Genomic DNA, 14608 nt, shown 5'->3' on the forward strand with positions numbered 1-14608 from the left:
AGAGAGAGAGAGAGAGAGAGAGAGAGAGAGAGAAGGAAGAAAAACTGTTGGCATGTAAGTAGGTTAGCCATTAGATTCATTTGACAGATACACATATTTGCTGAGGCCACATTTTGGTATTGTCAGCATCATTCATACTATTGAGGGTCCTAATATAGATGTTCCTAGTGCTGCTTTGCCAGACTATTAAAAACATGGTACAAGCTGCAGATGAATTCCATAAAAAAAAAATGCAGCTATGCATTTATATTTTGCGTATCCAGTATCTCTGTGTGTGAATTGGATAAGGGAAAGAATTAAAGCACGTTGTAGCTCCACTGGCTTTAAATGTTTTTGTGAGCATTCATGTGAATAACATACAAGTCATGCCTCTCAAGCACATTGCCCCACCTATTTCCCCCTCCTTTCCCCTTCCCATAACTGTCCCTTATGTCAACTACATTGTGTCACTCCTTGAGGCTTGAATAACATGAGAAACTGCCTTACATCGTTCAATCTAGGTCTATATTGCTCATAATGGCTAAGAGTGGTTTTCAGGGTTTCAGATGTTCCTAGTGCCACTTAGAAATGCCAGGGATTGAATTGGGGACATTACTGTTGTTTACTGGAACTCCATCACTTTGATTACAAATAAATAGGCATTTGGGTGTGTACATGTGCACACATGTGTTATATAGATGTCTCAAAGAGCAGGGTATAGATAGCAATGGTAAGACTGTGCACAAGTCTCCCAGAGCCAATCTGGGACCCAACCCAGTACTTTGGATAAGCTCCAATCTGACCCAGGATGCTTCACATTCAACCTGAACTGGATCTGAGCCCTGGAGCAAATTGGGAGCTGCCCCATCTGGGAAATGTGAAGTATAAATCAATATATAATAATTATAATGATAACCAGAGATTTAAACATTAGTCTGTGTCCCCTTCTCCTTATTCTCCCCCTTCCCCAACACATGTTTAATGATGACTGATATGAACCTGACTCGGGCCAATTTGGTTCGGCATCTAGGCTTTGGACAGATGGTTGTACAGCCCTAAGCAGTAGCCACTGGGAAAGCAAATCACCTCCCTTTATGTACCCCACTGTATAACACTTACCCTCACCTGGCTGATCCACCTGCAGAGCTGTTCCAGATAATGGGAACTGATTGTGTATATTTGACAGGCTCCCCTTTCAGACCTTCCTCCAAATGTGGGTTGCATGAGGAAGAGACTGGCATAGATCAATATGAGAGGCAGCCTCAGAATAAGCAAGCAATGGGTGAGGGAACCCACCCAGCCAGTCCACCAGCCCCTGCTGTTGAGAACAGGTGGACAAGTGCGAGGCCGGGCAGGCAGGCAGGCAGGCAGGTGCAGTGCTGGCCTTTCTTGTGCTTGCTGTGTGCAATGCCCACCTGGGAGCTGAGTGCCCGGTGCCAAAGGGAGCCTTTCTGCCATGCAGGCCCAGCAGCGCCTGCTGCTGCCACTGCTGCCTCCCTTTGGCCAGTCTCCAGTAGGCTTCTAAGGCTGGGGGCATCCTCTTTCTAGGCCCCTGGGGGGCAGCTCAAGGAGGCATCTCTCTTTGCTGTGGGGGGAATCTTAGAGACCAGCGGTGGTGGCAGCTGCTGCTCAGAGGACTCCCAAGGAGAAGAGAGAGGAAAGGAGGCTGAGGGAACACTCCACAAGGGAGGGTGTTTGAAAAGGGGTGAGGGGCTGCTGGCTCTGCAGGTAAGGGGTGACATAACTGGACTTCTGAGGCTCAGAGCACATTTCCCCATAGGTGAGCCACAAAAAGAATGCAGCTGGTCAAAGGAGCCATTGACTGAAAGAGGTTGAAAACCTTTAGGTTAAGGTGTCTCTATATTTTGAAGGCCATGGGACCAGAAATGATCAAAGAGTCCATGGTTGCTTGTTTATTTGCTGGCTTGCTTCTTTAGAGTGAAACTGCCAGATGGGCCTTGATGGATGAAGACAGTTGGGAGTGGTTTGCTTATTAACTGGCACTTTATACATTACACCTGTGTTCCATAGTCTGCATTGGTTGCCAATTGATTTTGGAGTGAGCATAAAGGACTTCATTTTGACCTGACATCACTCATGCAGCTTAGTTCCTGGCAAGTTTGCAGGAAACCTCTCATCTTGTTATCCAATGCTAGCTACCTTGTCCAAAAAGGTTTACATGCATTCCTGTCCTTCCAGTTTAAATTAGAGACTCAAGCAGGATATTTTTATTGATGGAATCTTATTCACGAAAAAGCATTTTGTCCTTCAGAAAAAGCACACCCTCTAACAAATGATTTTGCCACATCCAGCAGAGCACTTAAAATATATTTTAAGCATGAAAATGCATCTCCAAATCTAATTACATTGCTGAGAATAATGAGGTAATATTAAAACATGGAAGTCCATGTGTTAATATTACTTAAGTTATTTATTTGCCGATAAACAGTAACAATAATCCATTGTTCCATGTCTTGAACCGGAAAGCTCTGGAATGTAAGAGAAACGTAGAAGGAAGTGAAGTTCCTGAACTCTGTTTATCTATATTTTGGCAAACAATTTTTTGCTCCCACACTCACAAATATGATTCATGAGGCAAAACATGGAGTGGGGAAATATAAAAACTTGGAGGAACTGCAACCCAATTAGATGAATTCATGAACTGTGAGCAGTTGATGATTTGGGGTACATTCAGATGTGGGGATTATTGTGTTAGTTTTCCATGTTATAATGCTCTCCCAGTTTCTAACATACCTTTGAAGCTACATTCTTTGTTGCATTATGGAACAGTGGCTTTTTGATCGATATACTGTTGTGTCACACTAAATTTCATTCACACCAGTGGGCATGGTGTGACATAACAGTGGATGTCATTAGTCATGTTGCCACCCTTCATACAGACGTGCTTCTGTTCTCCCATAATTCATCTTTGAAAACGCTGGGAAAGAAGCATCATTCCAGAAACCTGAGGATGTGATGTAGCCAAAGGCTGTGGATTCCAAGGTAAGAATGGGGAGGAAATGATTCCCTCTTTGCTAGGTGTCACAGAGCAAGCTGACAGTAAATCACACTGTTGAAAGTTGGAGTTAACTCATTATTAGCAAAACACAACCTTCACAAACTTGGCTGAGTATCAGGCCTAATGAGCACAGCAGCTCACCCCTGGTACTTGTAGGTATTACCCCAAGAATCAATCGCTTAGATTAAAAGTCTTGTCTCCCCACAGCTACCTAAGTCCCCTCCTCCCCAGGGCTTTCCCCTAGCAATCGGAGACTGCACATGCATGCAGCCTGTCTCTGTTCTGCCCATTTCAGCCCTCTCATGGTTCTGGAAGACAGGGGGAAGGGAAGCTTATCACAGCAGGAGGGGAAGATTCCCATGACTCTTTACCAGCCTGACTCATCTCTGTCTCTTAGCCTCACAATCCTCTCACTCACCTGCTTCTGCCTATTCAGCTTCTAAAAACTCCTCTTCGCCGTCTTTCCCCTCTGCTCCCTCAGACCACTCATTGTTGTCCTGCCACAACTCCCTGGGCTCTGAGACATCTTCTTTGGTGGTTCCCCAGCTGATTCCATTCCTCTGCATCCAGCCAGTCCATGACACTAGGTGAACCTTGGGTTTGAACCCAACACATGCACCCAGGCCCTACTGTCTAGCACTCACCCAAATTTTGCATGATAGTTTTTAAAGAGCAGTCCCAGATTATCCCCAGGTCAGATGCATGATTGAGTATATAGATATATTTCTCCTCACTTTCCTTACCTGCCTAGACTCACAACCCCAATGGGCAACCAAACCACAACATTTCCAGATGCTACAATAATTCAAGGAGGAGATGAAAAATGAGGCTACATAAAATCAATCAGTCACAGCTCCCCCTCCCCCCCCACAACCCCATCCCTTAGGGTGCAACTCTGACGTTATCTTTGCAGAAGGGGAGGTGGTGAGGGTAACTGCACCTCCACTATATAAGAGGGAATAATGCCTACAGTTTATTTCCATTGTTAGCATAAATTGTTATCTGAACTCTGGCTTTCTGAACTTGCTTTTAAACCTCTGGGCTGCTGGGCAAATGAATCAATATTGTGCTGTAAAAATTATTATCATCAACCAAAAGTATTTATAAATGTAAATGTGTAAGAAAAGTAATAGATGTCAGAAAAATTATAAAGTGTTTGGGAATAAAAGAGAGTGATCACAGTCCAGTGCTCTATCGTTAAACCTCTACATTTCTTTTCTTCCCATTTTATGGTTGATCATTTTCTTGTATTAATTTCTGGCATATTTATCTTCATATTTTCTCCTCTTCTTATGCACCAAACACCAGCCATGAATTCAGACATATGATTTCACATTGCAGTAATTAGATTGCAATCTACATTTTTCTTCCATATTTCTCATCTGTATTTCTTTAAAACAGCATGACATAATCTCCATCTATTAAAAAACCCTCAAGCCCTCCCTTTGCACAGTACCCTAATCTAGAAAATATTGTGTAAAGATAATTGGGAAAATTATTAAAAGGTCAGACATTTATTGGTCCAATCTGTTCACTTGCTAAATACAAGTACAGCAGCCTGAGAAACTCACTTTCCGTTTACTACATACAAATTATCTTCTTATTGTATAACACTTAGACATATTTCCTCACATACTGATTTCTAGCATTTGGTTAAATGACCATATTATATAATGAAGCATAGATAAGACACTGGTATAGGAGACAACCAAGATAGGCTTTATATCCTAATTTGCTCTTTTATGTGTTGTTATATGCCTACCTCTCTGCCTCTGAGTCACTTCTATTACACAGAAGATGGATATTTGTATGAAACAAAATGGAGGACTTTGGGATATGTTTTCAAGATTTTTTGGGGTAGTCGTGTGTGTGTGTGTGTGAGAGAGAGAGAGAGAGAGAGAGAGAGATGAACAGAACTGTTTTTTAAACTTATAACTTAGAAATGTGTAGAGTAGGCCTGCAATTCACTCTGGGGTTACATCCCAGGGGTCCACACACAAAGGCAAAATTATGCAACCAGCCCTGCCACCCAAGGTCTTGTGAGATCTTGGATGGCTCCACAAGATACCACTGGAGCCTACCAGTGACCTTGTGCAATAGTCCCAGAGCCCTGTAAGTAAGGCACAGGGGTTTAAAAGCTGTTTCTGTAAAGAAATATCCTTTGGATACCCAATGATATCTCATGAGAACTTCAAGAGCCTGGTAAGCAAGGGTCTACTGTCTCCTATCCATCTATCTATATCTCTCTCTCTCTCTCTCTCTCTCTATCTATCTATCTATCTATCTATCATCTATCATCTATCTATCTATCTATTTATTTATCTATCTATTTATATCTATCTATCTATCATCTATCTATCTATCTATCTATCTATCTATCTATCTATCTATCTATCTATCTATATCTATTTATTTATTTATTTATTTATCTATCTATCTATATCTATCTATATCTATCTATCTATCTATCATCTATCTATCATCTATCTATCTATCTATCTATCTATCTATCTATCTATCTATATCTATCTATCTATCTATCTATCTATCTATCTATCTATATCTATCTATCTATTTATTTATTTATCTATCTATCTATATCTATCTATATCTATCTATCTATCTATCTATCTATCTATCTATCTATCATCTATCTATCATCTATCTATCTATCTATCTATCTATCTATATCTATCTATCTATCTATCTATCTATCTATCTATCTATCATCTATCTATCTATCTATCTATCTATCTATCTATCTATCATCTATCTATCTATCTATCATCTATCTCTATCTATCTATCTATCTATCTATCTATCTATCTATCTATCTATCTATCTATCATCTATCTATCTATCTATCTATCTATCTATCATCTATCTATCTATCATCTATCTATCTTCTATCTATCATCTATCTATCTATCTATCTATCTATCTATCTATCTATCATCTATCTATCTATCATCTATCTATCTATCTATCTATCTATCTATCTATCTATCTATCTATCTCTATCATTTGTGATCTGCCTAAAGATGTGAATCCTTAAGAAAAATAAGTGTGAGTTGCAGACCTACTGTACTGTTGCACACCACCCCAATCTCTTTTTTTTAATAAATATTTATTAAGGTTTTTGAATACCAATGCATAAATAATAAACAACATTATTTATATCATAACATAATTTCATCACTTCTTTGGACTCCCTCACGTCTCCCGCTCTCACTTACATCGTTAAAAACGGTTTTTCCAAGCAAATTACCATCTTGTTTACAATCTTATATCCGCTCATTTAAATAGGATCTAGCAGTTCTCCAAAAGATTTATATTTTCCTTAATCTCACTTATCATCGAATTCGGATCTAATTCAGTGGTGGGCAATTATTTGTGATCTAGCATCCTTCTTAACATTCAACCAAATTACAATATTTTTGTAAATAAATCTTAAATTTCTTCCAGTCTTCTTCAACCCTCTCTTCTCCCAGGTCCCGGATTCTGCCAGTCATCTCGGCCAGTTGCATATAGTCCATCAGCTGCATCTGCCACTCTTCCAGTGTGGGTAGATCTTGAGTTTTCCAACTCTTAGCGATGAGTATCCTTGCTGCCGTTGTGGCATACATAAAGAATGTTCGGTCCTTCTTTAACACCTTCTGGCCGACAATGCCCAGAAGAAAGGCCTCTGGTTTCTTAGTAAAGGTATACTTGAATACCTTTTTCAACTCATTATATATCATTTCCCAGAAGGCCTTCACTTTAGGGCAGGTCCACCAGAGGTGAAAGAATGTTCCTTCATTTTCCTTACATTTCCAACATTTATTATCAGACAAATGGTATATTTTGGCAAGTTTAACTGGGGTCATGTACCATCTATATATCATTTTCATTACATTTTCCTTCAGAGCATTACATGCAGTGAAGTTCAGCCCAGTGATCCACAACCTTTCCCAGTCCTCAAACATAATGTTATGCCCAATGTCTTGAGCCCACTTTATCATAGCCGATTTAACCATTTCGTCTTGTGTATTCCATTTTAACAGCAGGTTATACATTCTTGATAATACCTTAGTCTTTGGTTCTAACAATTCTGTTTCCAACTTCGATTTCTCCACCTGGAACCTTAACTTTTTATCATTTTTAAAGACTTCTTTAATCTGAGCGTAATGTAACCAGTCTCGCACTTTATCCTTCATTTTCTCCAAACTCTGCAATTTCCAATTGTCTCCATCTTTTTCTAATATTTCCCAATATTTTGGCCATTTGGCCTCCATATTGGGTCTTTTTCGGGCCTTAGCTTCCAGAGGTGAAAGCCACCTCGGAGTTTTATTTTCCAATAAGTCTTTGTATTTTGTCCAGACATTAAATACTGCTTTCCTGACAATATGGTTCTTAAAGGCCTTATTGCTCTTAACCTTATCATACCATAAGTATGCATGCCAACCAAAAGCATTATTAAAACCTTCCAAGTCCAGTACATCAGAAGTAGCCAGTCTTTTAGCCAGCAGAAAGCTGCGGCTTCATAGTACAGCTTTAAGTCTGGCAGGGCAAAGCCCCCTCTTTCTTTCGCATCAGTTAATATCTTAAACTTAATTCTGGGCTTTTTGCCCTGCCAGACAAATTTAGAGATGTCTCTCTGCCACTTCCGGAAGCACTCCGTCTTGTCCACAATCTGTAATGTTTGGAACAAAAACAACATTTTTGGCAATACATTCATCTTAATAGCAGCAATTCGGCCTAAAAAAGAAAGCTTCAATTTTGTCCAACTGTCCAAGTCTCTCTTAATTTCAGACCAACATTTTTCATAGTTGTCCTTAAACAGACTCAGATTTTTTTGCTGTAATGTTTACCCCTAGGTACTTTACTTTTTTAACCACAGTTAGTTCTGTTTCTCTCTGAAACCGTTCTGACTCTGTATCTGTCAAATTTTTCCCCAACACCTTGGTTTTCTGTTTATTTAATTTAAATCCCGCTACCCGACCAAAGTCTTGTATCAGTTGCAATACTCTTTTTGTACTAGATTCTGGCTCCTGCAAAGTCAAAACTAGGTCATCTGCAAAGGCTTTAAGTTTATATTGTTTCGCTCCGACCTGGATCCCTTCCACCAACCGGTCCCCTCTGATCATATTCAAGAGCACCTCCAGAACCGATATAAATAGCAGAGGGGAAATCGGGCAGCCTTGTCGTGTTCCTTTTTCAATTTTAAACTCTTCTGTAACCACATTGTTAACTATCAGTTTAGCCTTTTGTTCTGAATATATTGCATCAATCCCATTCTCAAAACCCCATCCCACTCCCATTTCTTTTAGATTTCCCTTCATAAATTTCCAAGAGATATTATCAAAGGCCTTCTCCGCATCTATAAAAATTAACACTGCTTTTGTATTTATGTCTGTTTGCAAAAGTTCCAAGATGTCAATAATGTTCCTTGTATTAGCAAACATGTGTCTACCTGGGAGAAAGCCTGCCTGGTCTTTATTGATTACTTCATTTAAAACTCTTTTAAGTCTGCTTGCCAAAACATCTGCAAATATTTTGTAATCCACATTTAAAAGGGAGATGACACCACCCCAATCTCATAGGGGTGTGAAATTCCAGGGGTTCCAGACACTTACCCAGGTTAGGAATGAGGCACAGTGGAGACTGTGGTGTCTTTATCATATATGTTTTATATACACAACCTTGAATTCAAACAGAAATCAAGCATGACTCAGGCTCTTTCTCCAGCCTGCTGCTTTTCCTGCAGCTCACATCATTGCCCAAGTCTCTAAACTCTGGCTTTCTCTGTTGAGGGAGGGGACCCCACCATTTGCCATCTTGCACCTAGCCCCTTAATCACCCATCACCTCATTAGGAAGCTAGCTTGGCTTGATTAGCTTTAAATGCTTGCTGGATCTAGGGAACAAAGGGGTCCTGGTGTAGAATTTAACACCCCAAACTCATAACAGTATGTGTAATCTGTGTGGTTAATGTGGATAGCACCCAAGATCATAATTAGTTGTATCGAGCCCACTCTGAATTCCACCCATGCAGCTCTTTGTCAAAATGGTTTCTAAAACCCTGGAAGTCTTTTGCTGCTGCTTCTCCCTGCCCAGGTCTGCACTCAAGAGCTTTAAAGTCTTGACGCTCCTTAAAGTAAATTTCTGATTAAGCTGTAAGGGTTGCATAGACACATGTTTTGCTTAAAACAGGATGGCAAATCCTAAATCACAGTCTAGAGGAGAATACTCACAACATCTAAAATTGTATTTTGGTTTTCCCAAATGGAAACTAGGGCATTTTGAGGAGACTGATGTCACTCTGGTGTGTGTGTGTGTTCACTGGGGCTAAGAAAGGATTTCCACACACTTCACATGTTAAAAAAATTCCCTGTGATGCCTACAGCAGATGGCTGCCACATTCCAGAGCAGCTCAAGTGACTAATTGCTTTAGAGAGGCTATTTACCTTTGATGAAGTTAAAAAGAATAATAATAAAATTAAACCCCTCAGGCTACTTCACATTGATGTAAATGTATTTACTTCTAAAAATGTGTTCAAGCTGGGACCCTGATCTTTGAAGGGGAGTTCAACTCCATCCAATACATGTTTAATGTATCCCTTTGTCACCTGATGAATCACCCCTACCATCAACATTTCCACCATTTCTAGATAGATTTTTCTACATGATTCTTGTACTTTACCAGTTCTGAATGGTGGCAGTTGTGTAAAGTTTATTGTCCATCAAGTGACCATTTTCACTTCTTGGCCCCTGTAAATTTCTAAAGAAGACATTCCCTCTTTGTTCCTTAGCTTCACAGAATATTGTTTTTGCCCATAAATTTTATGGAACCCTCTGAGTCACACTGAGAGAATCTACTCAGGACTCGTTCAACTTTAATAAGTTTCACAGAAGCCTACTCATTGGCTGTGATTTCTTTTTTCCAACTTTGTCCCAATATGCTCTCTGTAGCTGTGTGTGTTTGTGTTTCATCTAGAGATGTAAATATGAATATGTGTATTCCGATTTTGGGGGGAAATGCATTTTGACATTTTTTGTTGTGAAAGCTTTCCTTTACTTAGCTTAAAAGGAGTGCACCTATTTGCCTTTTAGGGTACACTGTAGGATATATGTTATTCCTAAATGCTACCCATGGGTGGCCAGTTTTTAAAAATGCATATACAGGTAATGGTCCTACGGTGTTGAACAATGCTGCAAAGCATTTGCAACCACAGACACTGCTAAAAAAAGACTCATCAACCTCATCAAAAGCTGTAGAATATACAACAATAATAATTGTGTGAACAGAGAAATCAAAGATCCCCCGCTTTAAATCAGCACATAAAATGGGGGTGGGGGGACTCAAGAGCTAGCCAAATCGGTTGAAGTATTTATCACCAGAAGAGCAGAGGGAGCCTGCAGGATTACTGATGATCACCTCAGGCTTGGCAGAGCAGCAGGAAATTTCTCCCAGTTTTCTACCCAGCAGGAAAACTAAATTTCATACGTTGGCAACCACTGCGTTCAACTCAAAGCTAATTGTTCCATGACAAAATAGCTGCAAGTATGAGACAGGAGGCAACAAAAACCATTCAGCACTAGTGAAATATTATCAGAATGTCACATGCTGGCAAGAATAATAATTTCTGTCACTTTCCCTGAATTTTAAGAAATAGCCTCACAATTTGAAAACACTCACAGAAGTTACAGCAAAAATAATAATAATCTATCCCCTTCCCTGAAATTGACTGTTTAGTCATATTCAGATTTCTACTTTGGCTAAGTGCTTAGGCATCTTCTGCCATAATACAAGTGGCACTTGGTGTCTCTGCACTAAGGTTTTATGAAATGTACAAATTTGGTTGTGATTTGGTGAAAAAGCTCCCAGGTAAGGAAGATACTGGCTGTTTCCAGATTACTGCCTTAGAGCAGGAGTTGGCAAGATTTACCTCTCCTGGGCCGGTTCACTCCAGCAGAGATCCCTCCATGGGCTGGATCACTTGCGGCGTGAGCATGAGCGGCCGTGATTTCTAGCATCTGTGTCTGTGCAGACACAATTGCCAGCACCGTGGAAGCGAGTTCCTGTGCCGTGCCACACCCGTTTAGCACAGCAGGCGGGGACTCGCTGAGTGGGCGGCTCGGTTTGGGGGCACCTCATGGACTGGTTAAACGTCCCCCGTGGGCCGCTTGTGGCCCATGGGCCTTAGGTTGCCTACCCTTGCCTTTGAGCATAGTCATGTCCCAGGTCCCCAAAGCCTTGGATAGCAACTCATTTCCACTCAATGTATATTGTGTGCATGCATTCAAATGTGCTGTCCCTGTACCATAGAAATGCAGAATAATCGCAAAATGGCTGCTCAAAGACTCAATGTGGAACCACCTCTCATAAGGCAGTGCTTTGGATGTGTCCCCTTTCAGTTTGTTGAACTATTAGCCACAGTACATTCTGGGCAACTTTCTGGGACCTGCATGCCAGTGGTGTAATGTTATTTACCTGTGTACAGTAGCATACTTTCTATACACACTTCTCTATCCTCCATGCAGGAAAGCAAGAGGCGTGGTTGCAAGGATACATTCCAGCTAGGCAAAAACATTACAGGAGGGTGCAAAGAAGGGCTGGTGAAGGATGCAGAGGCGTAGCGTGGGTTGTCAGCACCCGGACCAAGGAAAGTAATTTGCGCCCCCTAACCCATGGATTTGCGCCCCCTAACCCTAACCCCCAGATGTTGCGCCCGTTGCAGCCGGGCCCCCCTGCACCCCCCACGCTATGCCACTGGAAGGATGTGGAGGAGTGTGGCATATGAGACCTAAGGACATTATGCATTACTACTCTCTACAGGCCTCATCAGGAATAGCATTTTGTTCTACCGTTAACTCAACCTTAAAGTGAGTTTCTGTGTAATCCTCAGGAGACAATGCAGTTAGTAGTCTGTCCCTTTCCCCCAAATGCTCTGGAATACACTATATAAATGACAGTCACCGGAGGGACTTCCAGCCTTTGAGAGGACTCCCAGTTAAAGTATCCCCACCCCAAAATGAATGGTGAATGGTGTGAGGACAATGAGGTCTATTTATTATGTTGACTGTTTTCTTAAAAGAAAAACTGAACTAAATTTGCTCCTGTTTTTCATTCATTACAGATTAAATGGCCATTTCTGATAGCTGGCTTTCATGTGAGTCAGCAATTAGAGGTTCCTTTCTGCCCCCAGTTTATCTGCCGTGCTGCTGACAAAAGTATGAAAATGAGCAAAAATAGGTAAGAGGTTGCCTTTTACTGTTATAAGTGCGTGTATGCATTTGACTTACTAAGAAACCCTTACCATGCACACTAATGAGAGTTTGCATACATCTGTGTCCATAGAAATTGATGCCATGGCATACCCTTTACAATGTTACATCTTTTAATTATTTTCTGTTGAAATAAATTCAATATGGCTTGGTCTCTCACCTCTAATTGGGCCATGGTTCTGATATATTCTTCACAGAAAACATTCTAAAACATTGCACTGCAATCAGCAACTAACATCCAAATGCTCTGTTTCGGTGACCTTTGATGCTGGGATAGGAATTTATGGCATAATTAGTCAGATAGGTATTTACTTATTTGACAGTAATGTCAAGATTTGAGCTCTGTGGTTATTGTGTGCTTTAAAAGGTTTAAAAATATATTTCTCCAGATAACTGTGCTACAGTTCCATGGATTTCATTATAATGGATTTGGTACCCCCTCCCTCCCATTTCAATTAAATATGGGATTCAGTTAAAAAGTTCACTTTTCTGGCAATTACTTTGTTGACGGTTGAGATTGCTAATCATGTTTACCTTCCAATTGGTTTCAGTCACTTAAAGGTAATAAAAGGTTGCCTAGGATCTATAGCCTTTTAGTGGAAATTCACACCTGAATCTGAGTCTGAAGAATCTGAGTCATAAAAAGCATGCTTGCTATTTTCAAATGTAGGAGCTTGGCACTATGCATTATGCAGTACATATCTAGGCATGTATATCAAAAGAAAATTCCACTCAGCTCAGTGCTTTTCCCAAATTAGTGTGGCTAGGATTCTAGCCTTAGGCTGTAATCTTTACCACACCTGGGTGTAAACCCCATTAAACATGGTAGGACTTACTTCTGAGTAAACATGCACAGGATCATACTGCATAGATCATTTGCCTATGGCAATAAAAGCCAGACGCAAGCAGCTAGCTCCATGTTGCCAGCTGTAGCTGCTCAAATTTAATATGCATGTCCAATAGTGGCAATTGTGAAATATGGTGTAGGAAACAAAGTGCAACTAAGTATTGGGATCTGATATATTTGCTGGGATATTCTCATAAAAACACAACCTTGGGTTTAATTCAAGACAGTTGGCATGCTGCCTTAGTGTCTCTTCCTGCTTGAAATTCTGTATTCCCCATTCATTATGAATGGGTATCTAAAAATGACCATCACAATTTGTACTTTTGGCCAAATTGGATTAAATTTATGGGCATAGGAGTCCTTCCAGAGTTGGTTACAACAAAGGTTCAGAGTCTTTATGTGGGAGAAAAAAAGGATTCACTTTCTTTCCTCCATAACCCCCAAGGAAGGTGGGGAGCAGAGGTTTGCCTCTAGCTCTTTCTTACCTTAAAATAATTAAGAGGTGGCCAAGTGGTGTATTCTTGCAGAAACATTTTAAGAACTTTGCATCTTCATCCTGGCCTTTTCTTTCTGGCCTCTTTGTCTCCCAATAGGCTTTTCATGTCTAAAATGTTGCCTACAGAGTTCTAAAGTGCTCCTTTTGCTTTGCTTTGTTTAAGCATAACAACATAGAATTTTTTAAACATGTAAATGAAGCTTTTAACTTTTAAAAATATCCTCTGCTACTCTGATTTAAAAACTTTTCAGACAATATTTCAGATGGCCTTATTTCTTGCAAAGCCCATGGACTTAAAGAAACAGAGAACTATAGAGCTATACATCACAGAAAAGGACAAAAATGGCAGGGGTCCTGAACCCTCATGGGAAGACAGCTGAAACACACTGATTCCCTCATTATTTGGCCAAAACACAATACCCCCTACCAGTAGAAGCCATGGACACTATGTTCCACAATCTAAGAGCCACCACAGTTTGTATGAAGTTTGAATTGTAGTCTGAGATGTAGAAAATATATGATAGAATTCTACAGAATAATCTGCCTCTGAATCAAACTAGTGTAGTTTCCAGTAGAACTTTTGAGTCTCCTGTTTTTGCAAATTATTTGGTTTCATGGTCTTTAAACCTGGGTTAGTGGAAATGGTATTTCTTGCCACTAATGCTTTCAGATATAAGTTTGGTTGAGGTTTTTTAATATATAGGTTTTATGGTGCCTATTATTTCATAATAAAGAAATTCCCATGGGGTATTTGGCTGGCATTCTGCTCATGATTTCCCAGCTTTGCTACAATGCTTGAGTGCACAAGCAGCAAGCAGAGAACTGCTGTTACATTATATGGGATATTTCTTGTTGCTGGATTGAGCAAGCACAAGCAAATGCAAAACACTTCTAGCTGTGTTTAGGCATATCATACATTGGCTAAGGGTCCCCATGACAAGCTAATTTATCTGGGGAAAGAGCAAGACACAGTGAAGAATATGTTTCATCTTCTAAGCTGA

General features: G+C 40.3%; 1 long non-coding RNA gene across 1 annotated transcript in view; it reads left to right on the forward strand.

The window, feature by feature from the left end:
* The window catches only part of LOC310852601, a 235323-nt gene that overhangs the window by 57058 nt on the left and 163657 nt on the right, over positions 1 to 14608 (forward strand). The window contains exon 2 of the long non-coding RNA XR_014568308.1: positions 12117 to 12232. This is a non-coding gene — a long non-coding RNA (uncharacterized lncRNA). The remainder of the gene's footprint in view (positions 1 to 12116; positions 12233 to 14608) is intronic.

This window comes from Podarcis gaigeae (assembly GCF_964106915.1).
Source record: "Podarcis gaigeae genome assembly, chromosome: 9".
NCBI lineage: Eukaryota > Metazoa > Chordata > Lepidosauria > Squamata > Lacertidae > Podarcis > Podarcis gaigeae.